This window comes from Rhynchophorus ferrugineus, unplaced genomic scaffold (assembly GCF_030347505.1).
Source record: "Rhynchophorus ferrugineus isolate W39M unplaced genomic scaffold, kcgeb_rfMv2 rfM3, whole genome shotgun sequence".
NCBI classification, from domain to species: domain Eukaryota; kingdom Metazoa; phylum Arthropoda; class Insecta; order Coleoptera; family Curculionidae; genus Rhynchophorus; species Rhynchophorus ferrugineus.
In genome coordinates this window covers 42,626,570-42,642,590 of record NW_027472582.1, presented here as the reverse complement: position 1 = coordinate 42,642,590, position 16,021 = coordinate 42,626,570, and positions in this window count along the sequence as shown.

The following is a 16,021-nucleotide window of genomic DNA, read 5'->3' as shown; positions in this document are numbered from 1 at the left end:
TTTTGACCCCAGTTAGAAACAGACTCTAAGGTGTAAAATTTCGATTGACCATATTTCGGAAACTGTAAGAGATAATACAATTTGGCAATCGGCAACGTAATTATCATGCCTAATATTACTTGTAATGTGAATTGGAGCGAAATCGCTAATTCATAAGACCATTTTACAATTCTGGCCCAAGTTAGAAGCAGAGCCAATATTGTCAGATGTCGATAGTCCATATCTCGCAAACTATAAGAGATAATGCAATTTGGCAATCGGCAGCGTAATTAGCATGCCGAATATTACTTGGAATGTGAATTGGAACGAAATCGCTAATTCATAAGACCATTTTACAATTCTGGCCCAAGTTAGAAGCAGAGCCAATATTGTCAGATGTCGATAGTCCATATCTCGGAAACTGTAAGAGATAATACAATTTGGCAATCGGCAACGTAAATAGCATGCCGAATATTACTTGGAATGTGAATTGGAACGAAATCGCTAATTCATAAGACCATTTTACAATTCTAGCCCAAGTTAGAAGCAGAGCCAATATTGTCAGATGTCGATAGTCCATATCTCGGAAACTATAAGAGATAATGCAATTTGGCAATCGGCAGCGTAATTAGCATGCCGAATATTACTTAGAATGTGAATTGGATCGAAATCGCTAACTCATAATACCATTTTACAATTCTGGCCCAAGTTAGAAGCAGAGCCAATATTGTTAGATGTCGATAGTACATATCTCGGAACTATAAGAGATAATGCAATTTGGCAATCGGCAGCGTAATTAGCATGCCGAATATTACTTGGAATGTGAATTGGAGCGAAATCGCTAATTCATAAGACCATTTTACAATTTTGGCCCCAGTTAGAAACAGACTCTAAGGTGTAAAATTTCGATTGACCATATCTCGGAAACTGTAAGAGATAATGCAATTTGGTAATCGGCAACGTAATTAGCATGCCGAATATTACTTGGAATGTGAATTGGAGCGAAATCGCTAATTCATAAGACCATTTTACAATTTTGACCCCAGTTAGAAACAGACTCTAAGGTGTAAAATTTCGATTGCCCATATCTCGGAAACTATAAGAGATAATGCAATTTGGCAATCGGCAACGTAATTAGTATGCCGAATATTACTTGGAATGTGATTGGAGCGAAATCGCTAATTCATAAGACCATTTTACAATTCTGGCCCAAGTTAGAAGCAGAGCCAATATTGTAAGATGTCGATAGTCCATATCCCGGAAACTATGAGAGATAATGCAATTTGGCAATCGGCAACGTAATTAGCATGCGGAATATTACTTGGAATGTGAATTGGAACGAAATCGCTAATTCATAAGACCATTTTACAATTCTGGCCCAAGTTAGCCCAATTTGGTAATCGGCAACGTAATTAGCATGCCGAATATTACTTGGAATGTGAATTGGAGCGAAATCGCTAATTCATAAGACCATTTTACAATTTTGACCCCAGTTAGAAACAGACTCTAAGGTGTAAAATTTCGATTGCCCATATCTCGGAAACTATAAGAGATAATGCAATTTGGCAATCGGCAAAGTAATTAGTATGCCGAATATTACTTGGAATGTGAATTGGAGCGAAATCGCTAATTCATAAGACCATTTTACAATTCTGGCCCAAGTTAGAAGCAGAGCCAATATTGTAAGATGTCGATAGTCCATATCCCGGAAACTATGAGAGATAATGCAATTTGGCAATCGGCAACGTAATTAGCATGCGGAATATTACTTGGAATGTGAATTGGAACGAAATCGCTAATTCATAAGACCTTTTTACAATTCTGGCCCAAGTTAGAAGCAGAGCCAATATTGTAAGATGTCGATAGTCCATATCTCGGAAACTATGAGAGATAATGCAATTTGGCAATCGGCAACGTAATTAGCATCCCGAATATTACTTGGAATGTGAATTGGAGCGAAATCGCTAATTCATAAGACCATTTTACAATTTTGATTCCAGTTAGAAACAGACTCTAAGGTGTAAAATTTCAATTGCCCATATCTCGGAAACTATAAGAGATAATGCAATTTGGCAATCGGCAACGAAATTAGCATGCCGAATATTACTTGGAATGTTAATTGGAGCGAAATCGCTAATTCATAAGACCATTTTACAATTTTGACCCCAGTTAGAAACAGACTCTAAGGTGTAAAATTTCGATTGCCCATATCTCGGAAACTATAAGAGATAATGCAATTTAGCAATCGGCAACGTAATTAGCATGCCGAATATTACTTGGAATGTGAATTGGAGCGAAATCGCTAATTCATAAGACCATTTTACAATTTTGACCCCAGTTAGAAACAGACTCTAAAGTGTAAAATTTCGATTGACCATATCTCGGAAACTGTAAGAGATAATGCAATTTGGCAATCGGCAACGTAATTAGCATGCCGAATATTACTTGGAATGTGAATTGGAGCGAAATCTCTAATTCATAAGACCATTTTACAATTTTGAGACCAGTTAGAAACAGACTCTAAGGTGTAAAATTTCGATTGACCATATCTCGGAAACTGTAAGAGATAATGCAATTTGGCAATCGGCAACGTAATTAGCATGCCGAATATTACTTGGAATGTGAATTGGAGCGAAATCGCTAATTTATAAGACCATTTTACAATTCTGGCCCTAGTTAGAAGCAGAGCCAATATTGTAAGATGACGATAGTCCATATCCCGGAAACTATGAGAGATAATGCAATTTGGCAATCGGCAACGTAATTAGCATGCGGAATATTACTTGGAATGTGAATTGGAGCGAAATCGCTAATTCATAAGACCATTTTACAATTTTGACCCCAGTTAGAAACAGACTCTAAGGTGTAAAATTTCGATTGCCCATATCTCGGAAACTATAAGAGAAAATGCAATTTGGCAATCGGCAACGAAATTAGCATGCCGAATATTACTTGGAATGTGAATTGGAGCGAAATCGCTAATTCATAAGACCATTTTACAATTTTGACCCCAGTTAGAAACAGACTCTAAGGTGTAAAATTTCGATTGCCCATATATCGGAAACTATAAGAGATAATGCAATTTAGCAATCGGCAACGTAATTAGCATGCCGAATATTACTTGGAATGTGAATTGGAGCGAAATCGCTAATCCATAAGACCATTTTACAATTTTGACCCCAGTTAGAAACAGACTCTAAGGTGTAAAATTTCGATTGACCATATCTCGGAAACTGTAAGAGATAATGCAATTTGGCAATCGGCAACGTAATTAGCATGCCGAATATTACTTGGAATGTGAATTGGAACCAAATCGCTAATTCATAAGACCATTTTACAATTCTGGCGCAAGTTAGAAGCAGAGCCAATATTGTAAGATGTCGATAATCCATATCTCGGAAACTATAAGAGATAATGCAATTTGGCAATCGGCAACGTAATTAGCATGACGAATATTACTTGGAATGTGAATTGGAACCAAATCGCTAATTCATAAGACCATTTTACAATTCTGGCGCAAGTTAGAAGCAGAGCCAATATTGTCAGATGTCGATAGTCCATATCTCGGAAACTATAAAAGATATTGCAATTTGGCAATCGGCAGCGTAATTAGCATGCCGAATGTTACTTGGAATGTGAATTGGAGCGAAATCGCTAATTCATGAGACCGTTTTACAATTTTGGCCCCTGTTAGAAACAGACTCTAAGGTGTAAAATTTCGATTGACCATATCTCGGAAACTGTAAGAGATAATGCAATTTGGCAATCGGCAACGTAATTAGCATGCCGAATATTACTTGGAATGTGAATTGGAGCGAAATCGCTAATTCATAAGACCATTTTACAATTTTGACCCCAGTTAGAATCAGACCCTAAGGTGTAAAATTTCGATTGCAAATATCTCGGAAACTATAAGAGATAATGCAATTTGGCAATCGGCAATGTAATTAGCATGCCGAATATTACTTGGAATGTGAATTGGAGCGAAATCGCTAATTCATGAGACCGTTTTACAATTTTGGCCCAAGTTAGAAGCAGAGCCAATATTGTAAAATGTCGATAGTCCATATCTCGGAAACTATAAGAGAGAATGCATTTTGGCAATCGCAACGTAATTAGCATGCCGAATATTACTGAAATGTGAATTGGAGCGAAATCGCTAATTCATAAGACCATTTTACAATTCTGGCCCAAGTTAGAAGCAGAGCCAATATTGTTAGATGTCGATAGTCCATATCTCGGAAACTATAAGAGATAATGCAATGTGGCAATCGGCAATGTAATTAGCATGCCGAATATTACTTGTAATGTGAATAGGAACGAAATCGCTAATTCATAAGACCGTTTTACAATTTTGGCGCAAGTTAGAAGCAGAGCCAATATTGTAAGATGTCGATAGTCCATATCTCGGAAACTATGAGAGATAAAGCAATTTGGCAATCGGCAACGTAATTAGCATGCCGAATATTACTTGGAATGTGAATTGGAGCGAAATCGCTAATTCATAAGATCATTTTACAATTTTGACCCCAGTTAGAAACAGACTCTAAGGTGTAAAATTTCGATTGACCATATCTCGGAAACTGTAAGAGATAATGCAATTTGGCAATCGGCAACGTATTTATCATGCCGAATATTACTTGGAATGTGAATTGGAGCGAAATCGCTAATTCATAAGACCATTTTACAATTCTGACCCAAGTTAGAATCAGACCCTAAGGTGTAAAATTTCGATTGCAAATATCTCGGAAAATATAAGAAATAATGCAATTTGGCAATCGGCAACGTAATTAGCATGCCGAATATTACTTGGAATGTGAATTGGAGCGAAATCGCTAATTCATGAGACCGTTTTACAATTTTGGCCCAAGTTAGAAGCAGAGCCAATATTGTAAAATGTCGATAGTCCATATCTCGGAAACTATAAGAGAGAATGCATTTTGGCAATCGCAACGTAATTAGCATGCCGAATATTACTGAAATGTGAATTGGAGCGAAATCGCTAATTCATAAGACCATTTTACAATTCTGGCCCAAGTTAGAAGCAGAGCCAATATTGTTAGATGTCGATAGTCCATATCTCGGTATCTATAAGAGATAATGCAATGTGGCAATCGGCAATGTAATTAGCATGCCGAATATTACTTGTAATGTGAATAGGAACGAAATCGCTAATTCATAAGACCGTTTTACAATTTTGGCGCAAGTTAGAAGCAGAGCCAATATTGTAAGATGTCGATAGTCCATATCTCGGAAACTATGGGAGATAATGCAATTTGGCAATCGGCAACGTAATTAGCATGCCGAATATTACTTGGAATGTGAATTGGAGCGAAATTGCTAATTCATGAGACCATTTTACAATTTTGACCCCAGTTAGAAACAGACTCTAAGGTGTAAAATTTCGATTGCCCATATATCGGAAACTATAAGAGATAATGCAATTTAGCAAGCGGCAATGTAATTAGCATGCTGAATATTACTTGTAATGTGAATAGGAACGAAATCGCTAATTCATAAGACCGTTTTACAATTTTGGCCCAAGTTAGAAGCAGAGCCAATATTGTAAAATGTCGATAGTCCATATCTCGAAAACTATAAGAGATAATGCATTTTGGCAATCGGCAACGTAATTAGCATCACGAATATTACTTGGAATGTGAATTGGAACCAAATCGCTAATTCATAAGACCATTTTACAATTCTGGCGCAAGTTAGAAGCAGAGCCAATATTGTAAGATGTCGATAGTCCATATCTCGGAAACTATGAGAGATAATGCAATTTGGCAATCGGCAACGTAATTAGCATCCCGAATATTACTTGGAATGTGAATTGGAGCGAAATCGCTAATTCATAAGACCATTTTACAATTTTGATTCCAGTTAGAAACAGACTCTAAGGTGTAAAATTTCAATTGCCCATATCTCGGAAACTATAAGAGATAATGCAATTTGGCAATCGGCAACGAAATTAGCATGCCGAATATTACTTGGAATGTTAATTGGAGCGAAATCGCTAATTCATAAGACCATTTTACAATTTTGACCCCAGTTAGAAACAGACTCTAAGGTGTAAAATTTCGATTGCCCATATCTCGGAAACTATAAGAGATAATGCAATTTAGCAATCGGCAACGTAATTAGCATGCCGAATATTACTTGGAATGTGAATTGGAGCGAAATCGCTAATTCATAAGACCATTTTACAATTTTGACCCCAGTTAGAAACAGACTCTAAAGTGTAAAATTTCGATTGACCATATCTCGGAAACTGTAAGAGATAATGCAATTTGGCAATCGGCAACGTAATTAGCATGCCGAATATTACTTGGAATGTGAATTGGAGCGAAATCTCTAATTCATAAGACCATTTTACAATTTTGAGACCAGTTAGAAACAGACTCTAAGGTGTAAAATTTCGATTGACCATATCTCGGAAACTGTAAGAGATAATGCAATTTGGCAATCGGCAACGTAATTAGCATGCCGAATATTACTTGGAATGTGAATTGGAGCGAAATCGCTAATTTATAAGACCATTTTACAATTCTGGCCCTAGTTAGAAGCAGAGCCAATATTGTAAGATGACTATAGTCCATATCCCGGAAACTATGAGAGATAATGCAATTTGGCAATCGGCAACGTAATTAGCATGCGGAATATTACTTGGAATGTGAATTGGAGCGAAATCGCTAATTCATAAGACCATTTTACAATTTTGACCCCAGTTAGAAACAGACTCTAAGGTGTAAAATTTCGATTGCCCATATCTCGGAAACTATAAGAGAAAATGCAATTTGGCAATCGGCAACGAAATTAGCATGCCGAATATTACTTGGAATGTGAATTGGAGCGAAATCGCTAATTCATAAGACCATTTTACAATTTTGACCCCAGTTAGAAACAGACTCTAAGGTGTAAAATTTCGATTGCCCATATATCGGAAACTATAAGAGATAATGCAATTTAGCAATCGGCAACGTAATTAGCATGCCGAATATTACTTGGAATGTGAATTGGAGCGAAATCGCTAATCCATAAGACCATTTTACAATTTTGACCCCAGTTAGAAACAGACTCTAAGGTGTAAAATTTCGATTGACCATATCTCGGAAACTGTAAGAGATAATGCAATTTGGCAATCGGCAACGTAATTAGCATGCCGAATATTACTTGGAATGTGAATTGGAACCAAATCGCTAATTCATAAGACCATTTTACAATTCTGGCGCAAGTTAGAAGCAGAGCCAATATTGTAAGATGTCGATAATCCATATCTCGGAAACTATAAGAGATAATGCAATTTGGCAATCGGCAACGTAATTAGCATGACGAATATTACTTGGAATGTGAATTGGAACCAAATCGCTAATTCATAAGACCATTTTACAATTCTGGCGCAAGTTAGAAGCAGAGCCAATATTGTCAGATGTCGATAGTCCATATCTCGGAAACTATAAAAGATATTGCAATTTGGCAATCGGCAGCGTAATTAGCATGCCGAATGTTACTTGGAATGTGAATTGGAGCGAAATCGCTAATTCATGAGACCGTTTTACAATTTTGGCCCCTGTTAGAAACAGACTCTAAGGTGTAAAATTTCGATTGACCATATCTCGGAAACTGTAAGAGATAATGCAATTTGGCAATCGGCAACGTAATTAGCATGCCGAATATTACTTGGAATGTGAATTGGAGCGAAATCGCTAATTCATAAGACCATTTTACAATTTTGACCCCAGTTAGAATCAGACCCTAAGGTGTAAAATTTCGATTGCAAATATCTCGGAAACTATAAGAGATAATGCAATTTGGCAATCGGCAATGTAATTAGCATGCCGAATATTACTTGGAATGTGAATTGGAGCGAAATCGCTAATTCATGAGACCGTTTTACAATTTTGGCCCAAGTTAGAAGCAGAGCCAATATTGTAAAATGTCGATAGTCCATATCTCGGAAACTATAAGAGAGAATGCATTTTGGCAATCGCAACGTAATTAGCATGCCGAATATTACTGAAATGTGAATTGGAGCGAAATCGCTAATTCATAAGACCATTTTACAATTCTGGCCCAAGTTAGAAGCAGAGCCAATATTGTTAGATGTCGATAGTCCATATCTCGGAAACTATAAGAGATAATGCAATGTGGCAATCGGCAATGTAATTAGCATGCCGAATATTACTTGTAATGTGAATAGGAACGAAATCGCTAATTCATAAGACCGTTTTACAATTTTGGCGCAAGTTAGAAGCAGAGCCAATATTGTAAGATGTCGATAGTCCATATCTCGGAAACTATGAGAGATAAAGCAATTTGGCAATCGGCAACGTAATTAGCATGCCGAATATTACTTGGAATGTGAATTGGAGCGAAATCGCTAATTCATAAGATCATTTTACAATTTTGACCCCGGTTAGAAACAGACTCTAAGGTGTAAAATTTCGATTGACCATATCTCGGAAACTGTAAGAGATAATGCAATTTGGCAATCGGCAACGTATTTATCATGCCGAATATTACTTGGAATGTGAATTGGAGCGAAATCGCTAATTCATAAGACCATTTTACAATTCTGACCCAAGTTAGAAGCAGAGCCAATATTGTAAGATGTCGATAATCCATATCTCGGAAAATATAAGAAATAATGCAATTTGGCAATCGGCAACGTAATTAGCATGCCGAATATTACTTGGAATGTGAATTGGAGCGAAATCGCTAATTCATAAGACCATTTTACAATTTTGACCCCAGTTAGAATCAGACCCTAAGGTGTAAAATTTCGATTGCAAATATCTCGGAAACTATAAGAGATAATGCAATTTGGCAATCGGCAATGTAATTAGCATGCCGAATATTACTTGGAATGTGAATTGGAGCGAAATCGCTAATTCATGAGACCGTTTTACAATTTTGGCCCAAGTTAGAAGCAGAGCCAATATTGTAAAATGTCGATAGTCCATATCTCGGAAACTATAAGAGAGAATGCATTTTGGCAATCGCAACGTAATTAGCATGCCGAATATTACTGAAATGTGAATTGGAGCGAAATCGCTAATTCATAAGACCATTTTACAATTCTGGCCCAAGTTAGAAGCAGAGCCAATATTGTTAGATGTCGATAGTCCATATCTCGGTATCTATAAGAGATAATGCAATGTGGCAATCGGCAATGTAATTAGCATGCCGAATATTACTTGTAATGTGAATAGGAACGAAATCGCTAATTCATAAGACCGTTTTACAATTTTGGCGCAAGTTAGAAGCAGAGCCAATATTGTAAGATGTCGATAGTCCATATCTCGGAAACTATGGGAGATAATGCAATTTGGCAATCGGCAACGTAATTAGCATGCCGAATATTACTTGGAATGTGAATTGGAGCGAAATTGCTAATTCATGAGACCATTTTACAATTTTGACCCCAGTTAGAAACAGACTCTAAGGTGTAAAATTTCGATTGACCATATCTCGGAAACTGTAAGAGATAATGCAATTTGGCAATCGGTAACGTAATTAGCATGCCGAATATTACTTGGAATGTGAATTGGAACCTAATCGCTAATTCATAAGACCATTTTACAATTCTGGCGCAAGTTAGAAGCAGAGCCAATATTGTAAGATGTCGATAGTCCATATCTCGGAAACTATGAGAGATAATGCAATTTGGCAATCGGCAACGTAATTAGCATGCCGAATATTACTTGGAATGTGAATTGGAGCGAAATCGCTAATTCATAAGACCATTTTACAATTTTGACCCCAGTTAGAAACAGACTCTAAGGTGTAAAATTTCGATTGCCCATATCTCGGAAACTATAAGAGATAATGCAATTTGGCAATCGGCAACGAAATTAGCATGCCGAATATTACTTGGAATGTGAATTGGAGCGAAATCGCTAATTCATAAGACCATTTTACAATTTTGACCCCAGTTAGAAACAGACTCTAAAGTGTAAAATTTCGATTGCCCATATCTCGGAAACTATAAGAGATAATGCAATTTGGCAATCGGCAACGAAATTAGCATGCCGAATATTACTTGGAATGTGAATTGGAGCGAAATCTCTAATTCATAAGACCATTTTACAATTCTGGCCCAAGTTAGAAGCAGAGCCAATATTGTAAGATGTCGATAGTCCATATCCCGGAAACTATGATAGATAATGCAATTTGGCAATCGGCAACGTAATTAGCATGCCGAATATTACTTGGAATGTGAATTGGAGTGAAATCGCTAATTCATAAGAGAATTTTTCAATTTTGGCCCCAGTTAGAAATAGACTCTAAGGTGTAGAATTTCGATTGACCATATCTCGGAAACTGTAAGAGATAATGCAATTTCGCAATCGGCAACGTAATTAGCATGCCGAATATTACTTGGAATGTGAATTGGAGCGAAATCGCTAATTCATAAGACCATTTTACAATTTTGACCCCAGTTAGAAACAGACTCTAAGGTGTAAAATTTCGATTGCCCATATCTCGGAAACTATAAGAGATAATGCAATTTGGCAATCGGCAACGTAATTAGCATGATGAATATTACTGAAATGTGAATTGGAGCGAAATCGCTAATTCATAAGACCATTTTACAATTCTGGCCCAAGTTAGAAGCAGAGCCAATATTGTTAGATGTCGATAGTCCATATCTCGGAAACTATAAGAGATAATGCATTTTGGCAATAGGCAACGTAATTAGCATCACGAATATTACTTGGAATGTGAATTGGAACCAAATCGCTAATTCATAAGACCATTTTACAATTCTGGCGCAAGATAGAAGCAGAGCCAATATTGTAAGATATCGATAGTCCATATCTCGGAAACTATGAGAGATAATGCAATTTGGCAATCGGCAACGTAATTAGTATGCCGAATATTACTTGGAATGTGAATTGGAGCAAAATCGCTAATTCATAAGACCATTTTACAATTTTGACCCCAGTTAGAAACAGACTCTAAGGTGTAAAATTTTCGATTGACCATATCTCGGAAACTGTAAGAGATAATGCAATTTGGCAATCGGCAAAGTAATTATCATGCCGAATATTACTTGGAATGTGAATTGGAGCGAAATCGCTAATTCATAAGACCATTTTACAATTCTGGCCCAAGTTAGAAGCAGAGCCAATATTGTAAGATGTCGATAATCCATATCTCGGAAACTATAAGAGATAATGCAATTTGACAATCGGCAACGAAATTAGCATGCCGAATATTACTTATAATGTGAATTGGAGCGAAATCGCTAATTCATAAGATCATTTTACAATTCTGGCGCAAGTTAGATGCAGAGCCAATATTGTAAGATGTCGATAGTCCATATCCCGGAAACTATTAGAGATAATGCAATTTGGCAATTGTCAACGTAATTAGCATGCCGAATATTACTTGGAATGTGAATCGGAGCGAAATCGCTAATTCATAAGACCATTTTACAATTTTGGCCCCAGTTAGAGACAGACTCTAAGGTGTAAAATTTCGATAGACCATATCTCGGAAACTGTAAGAGATAATACAATTTGGCAATCGGCAACGTAATTAGCATGCCGAATATTACTTGGAATGTGAATTGGAGCGAAATCGCTAATTCATAAGACCATTTGACAATTCTGGCCCAAATTAGAAACAGAGCCAATATTGTAAGATGTCTATAGTCCACATCTCGGAAACTATAAGAGATAATGCAATTTGGCAATCGGCAACGTAATTAATATGCCGAATTTTACTTGGAATGTGAATTGGAGCGAAATCGCTAATTCATAAGATCATTTTACAATTTTGACCCCAGTTAGAAACAGACTCTAAGGTGTAAAATTTCGATTGACCATATTTCGGAAACTGTAAGAGATAATGCAATTTGGCAATCGGCAACGTAATTAGCATGCCGAATATTACTTGGAATGTGAATTGGAGCGAAATCGCTAATTCATAAGACCATTTTACAATTCTGGCCCAAGTTAGAAGCAGAGCCAATATTGTAAGATGTCGATAATCCATATCTCGGAAACTATAAGAGATAATGCAATTTGGCAATCGGCAACGAAATTAGCATGCCGAATATTACTTGGAATGTGAATTGGAGCGAAATCGCTAATTCATAAGACCATTTTACAATTTTGACCCCAGTTAGAAACAGACTCTAAGGTGTAAAATTTCGATTGCCCATATCTCGGAAACTATAAGAGATAATGCAATTTAGCAATCGGCAACGTAATTAGCATGCCGAATATTACTTGGAATGTGAATTGGAGCGAAATCGCTAATTCATAAGACCATTTTACAATTTTGACCCCAGTTAGAAACAGACTCTAAGGTGTAAAATTTCGATTGACCATATCTCGGAAACTGTAAGAGATAATGCAATTTGGCAATCGGCAACGTAATTAGCATGCCGAATATTACTTGGAATGTGAATTGGAGCGAAATCGCTAATTCATAAGACCATTTTACAATTCTGGCCCAAGTTAGAAACAGAGCCAATATTGTAAGATGTCTATAGTCCATATCTCGGAAACTATAAGAGATAATGCAATTTGGCAATCGGCAACGTAATTAGCATGCCGAATATTACTTGGAATGTGAATTGGAGCGAAATCGCTAATTCATAAGATCATTTTACAATTTTGACCCCAGTTAGAAACAGACTCTAAGGTGTAAAATTTCGATTGACCATATCTCGGAAACTATAAGAGATAATGCAATTTGGCAATCGGCAACGTAATTATCATGCCGAATATTACTTGGAATGTGAATTGGAGCGAAATCGCTAATTCATAAGACCATTTTACAATTCTGGCCCAAATTAGAAGCAGAGCCAATATTGTAAGATGTCGATAATCCATATCTCGGAAACTATAAGAGATAATGCAATTTGGCAATCGGCAACGTAATTAGCATGCCGAATATTACTTGGAATGTGAATTGGAGCGAAATCGCTAATTCATAAGACCATTTTACAATTTTGACCCCAGTTAGAAACAGACTCTAAGGTGTAAAATTTCGATTGCCCATATCTCGGAAACTATAAGAGATAATGCAATTTAGCAATCGGCAACGTAATTAGCATGCCGAATATTACTTGGAATGTGAATTGGAGCGAAATCGCTAATTCATAAGACCATTTTACAATTCTGGCCCAAGTTAGAAGCAGAGCCAATATTGTAAGTTGTCGATAGTCCATATCTCGGAAACTATAAGAGATAATGCAATTTGGCAATCGGCAACGTAATTAGCATGCCGAATATTACTTGGAATGTGAATTGGAACCAAATCGCTAATTCATAAGACCATTTTACAATTCTGGCGCAAGTTAGAAGCAGAGCCAATATTGTCAGATGTCGATAATCCATATCTCGGAAACTATAAGAGATAATGCAATTTGGCAATCGGCAACGTAATTAGCATGCCAAATATTACTTGGAATGTGAATTGGAACCAAATCGCTAATTCATAAGACCATTTTACAATTCTGGCCCAAGTTAGAAGCATAGCCAATATTGTAAGATGTCGATAATCCATATCCCGGAAACTATAAAAGATAATGCAATTTGGCAATCGGCAACGTAATTAGCATGACGAATATTACTTGGAATGTGAATTGGAACCAAATCGCTAATTCATAAGACCATTTTACAATTCTGGCGCAAGTTAGAAGCAGAGCCAATATTGTCAGATGTCGATAGTCCATATCTCGGAAACTATAAAAGATATTGCAATTTGGCAATCGGCAGCGTAATTAGCATGCCGAATGTTACTTGGAATGTGAATTGGAGCGAAATCGCTAATTCATGAGACCGTTTTACAATTTTGGCCCCTGTTAGAAACAGACTCTAAGGTGTAAAATTTCGATTGACCATATCTCGGAAACTGTAAGAGATAATGCAATTTGGCAATCGGCAACGTAATTAGCATGCCGAATATTACTTGGAATGTGAATTGGAGCGAAATCGCTAATTCATAAGACCATTTTACAATTTTGACCCCAGTTAGAATCAGACCCTAAGGTGTAAAATTTCGATTGCAAATATCTCGGAAACTATAAGAGATAATGCAATTTGGCAATCGGCAATGTAATTAGCATGCCGAATATTACTTGGAATGTGAATTGGAGCGAAATCGCTAATTCATGAGACCGTTTTACAATTTTGGCCCAAGTTAGAAGCAGAGCCAATATTGTAAAATGTCGATAGTCCATATCTCGGAAACTATAAGAGAGAATGCATTTTGGCAATCGGCAACGTAATTAGCATGCCGAATATTACTGAAATGTGAATTGGAGCGAAATCGCTAATTCATAAGACCATTTTACAATTCTGGCCCAAGTTAGAAGCAGAGCCAATATTGTTAGATGTCGATAGTCCATATCTCGGAAACTGTAAGAGATAATGCAATTTGGCAATCGGCAACGTAATTATCATGCCTAATATTACTTGTAATGTGAATTGGAGCGAAATCGCTAATTCATAAGACCATTTTACAATTCTGGCCCAAGTTAGAAGCAGAGCCAATATTGTAAGATGTCGATAATCCATATCTCGGAAACTATAAGAGATAATGCAATTTGGCAATCGGCAACGAACTTAGCATGCCGAATATTACTTGGAATGTGAATTGGAGCGAAATCGCTAATTCATAAGACCATTTTACAATTTTGACCCCAGTTAGAAACAGACTCTAAGGTGTAAAATTTCGATTGCCCATATCTCGGAAACTATAAGAGATAATGCAATTTAGTAATCGGCAACGTAATTAGCATGCCGAATATTACTTGGAATGTGAATTGGAGCGAAATCGCTAATTCATAAGACCATTTTACAATTTTGACCCCAGTTAGAAACAGACTTTAAGGTGTAAAATTTCGGTTGACCATATCTCGGAAACTGTAAGAGATAATGCAATTTGGCAGTCGGCAACGTAATTAGCATGCCGAATATAACTTGGAATGTGAATTGGAGCGAAATCGCTAATTCATAAGACCATTTTACAATTTTGACCCCAGTTAGAAACAGACTTTAAGGTGTAAAATTTCGGTTGACCATATCTCGGAAACTGTAAGAGATAATGCAATTTGGCAGTCGGCAACGTAATTAGCATGCCGAATATAACTTGGAATGTGAATTGGAGTGAAATCGCTAATTCATAAGACCATTTTACAATTCTGGCCCAAGTTAGAAGCAGAGCCAATATTGTAAGATGTCGATAATACATATCCCGGAAACTATAAGAGATAATGCAATTTGGCAATCGGCAACGTAATTAGCATGCCGAATACTACTTGGAATGTGAAGTGGAGCGAAATCGCTAATTCATAAGACCATTTCACAATTTTGACCCCAGTTAGAAACAGACTCTAAGGTGTAAAATTTCGATTGCCCATATCTCGGAAACTATAAGAGATATTGCAATTTAGCAATCGGCAACGTAATAAGCATGCCGAATATTACTTGGAATGTGAATTAGAACGAAATTGCTAATTCATAAGACCATTTTACAATTCTGGCCCAAGTTAGAGGCAGAGCCAATATTGTAAGTTGTCGATAGTCCATATCTCGGAAACTATAAGAGATAATGCAATTTGGCAATCGGCAACGTAATTAGCATGCCGAATATTACTTGGAATGTGAATTGGAACCAAATCGCTAATTCATAAGACCATTTTACAATTCTGGCGCAAGTTAGAAGCAGAGCCAATATTGTCAGATGTCGATAATCCATATCTCGGAAACTATAAGAGATAATGCAATTTGGCAATCGGCAACGTAATTAGCATGCCAAATATTACTTGGAATGTGAATTGGAACCAAATCGCTAATTCATAAGACCATTTTACAATTCTGGCCCAAGTTAGAAGCAGAGCCAATATTGTAAGATGTCGATAATCCATATCTCGGAAACTATAAGAGATAATGCAATTTGGCAATCGGCAGCGTAATTAGCATGACGAATATTACTTGGAATGTGAATTGGAACCAAATCGCTAATTCATAAGACCATTTTACAATTCTGGCGCAAGTTAGAAGCAGAGCCAATATTGTCA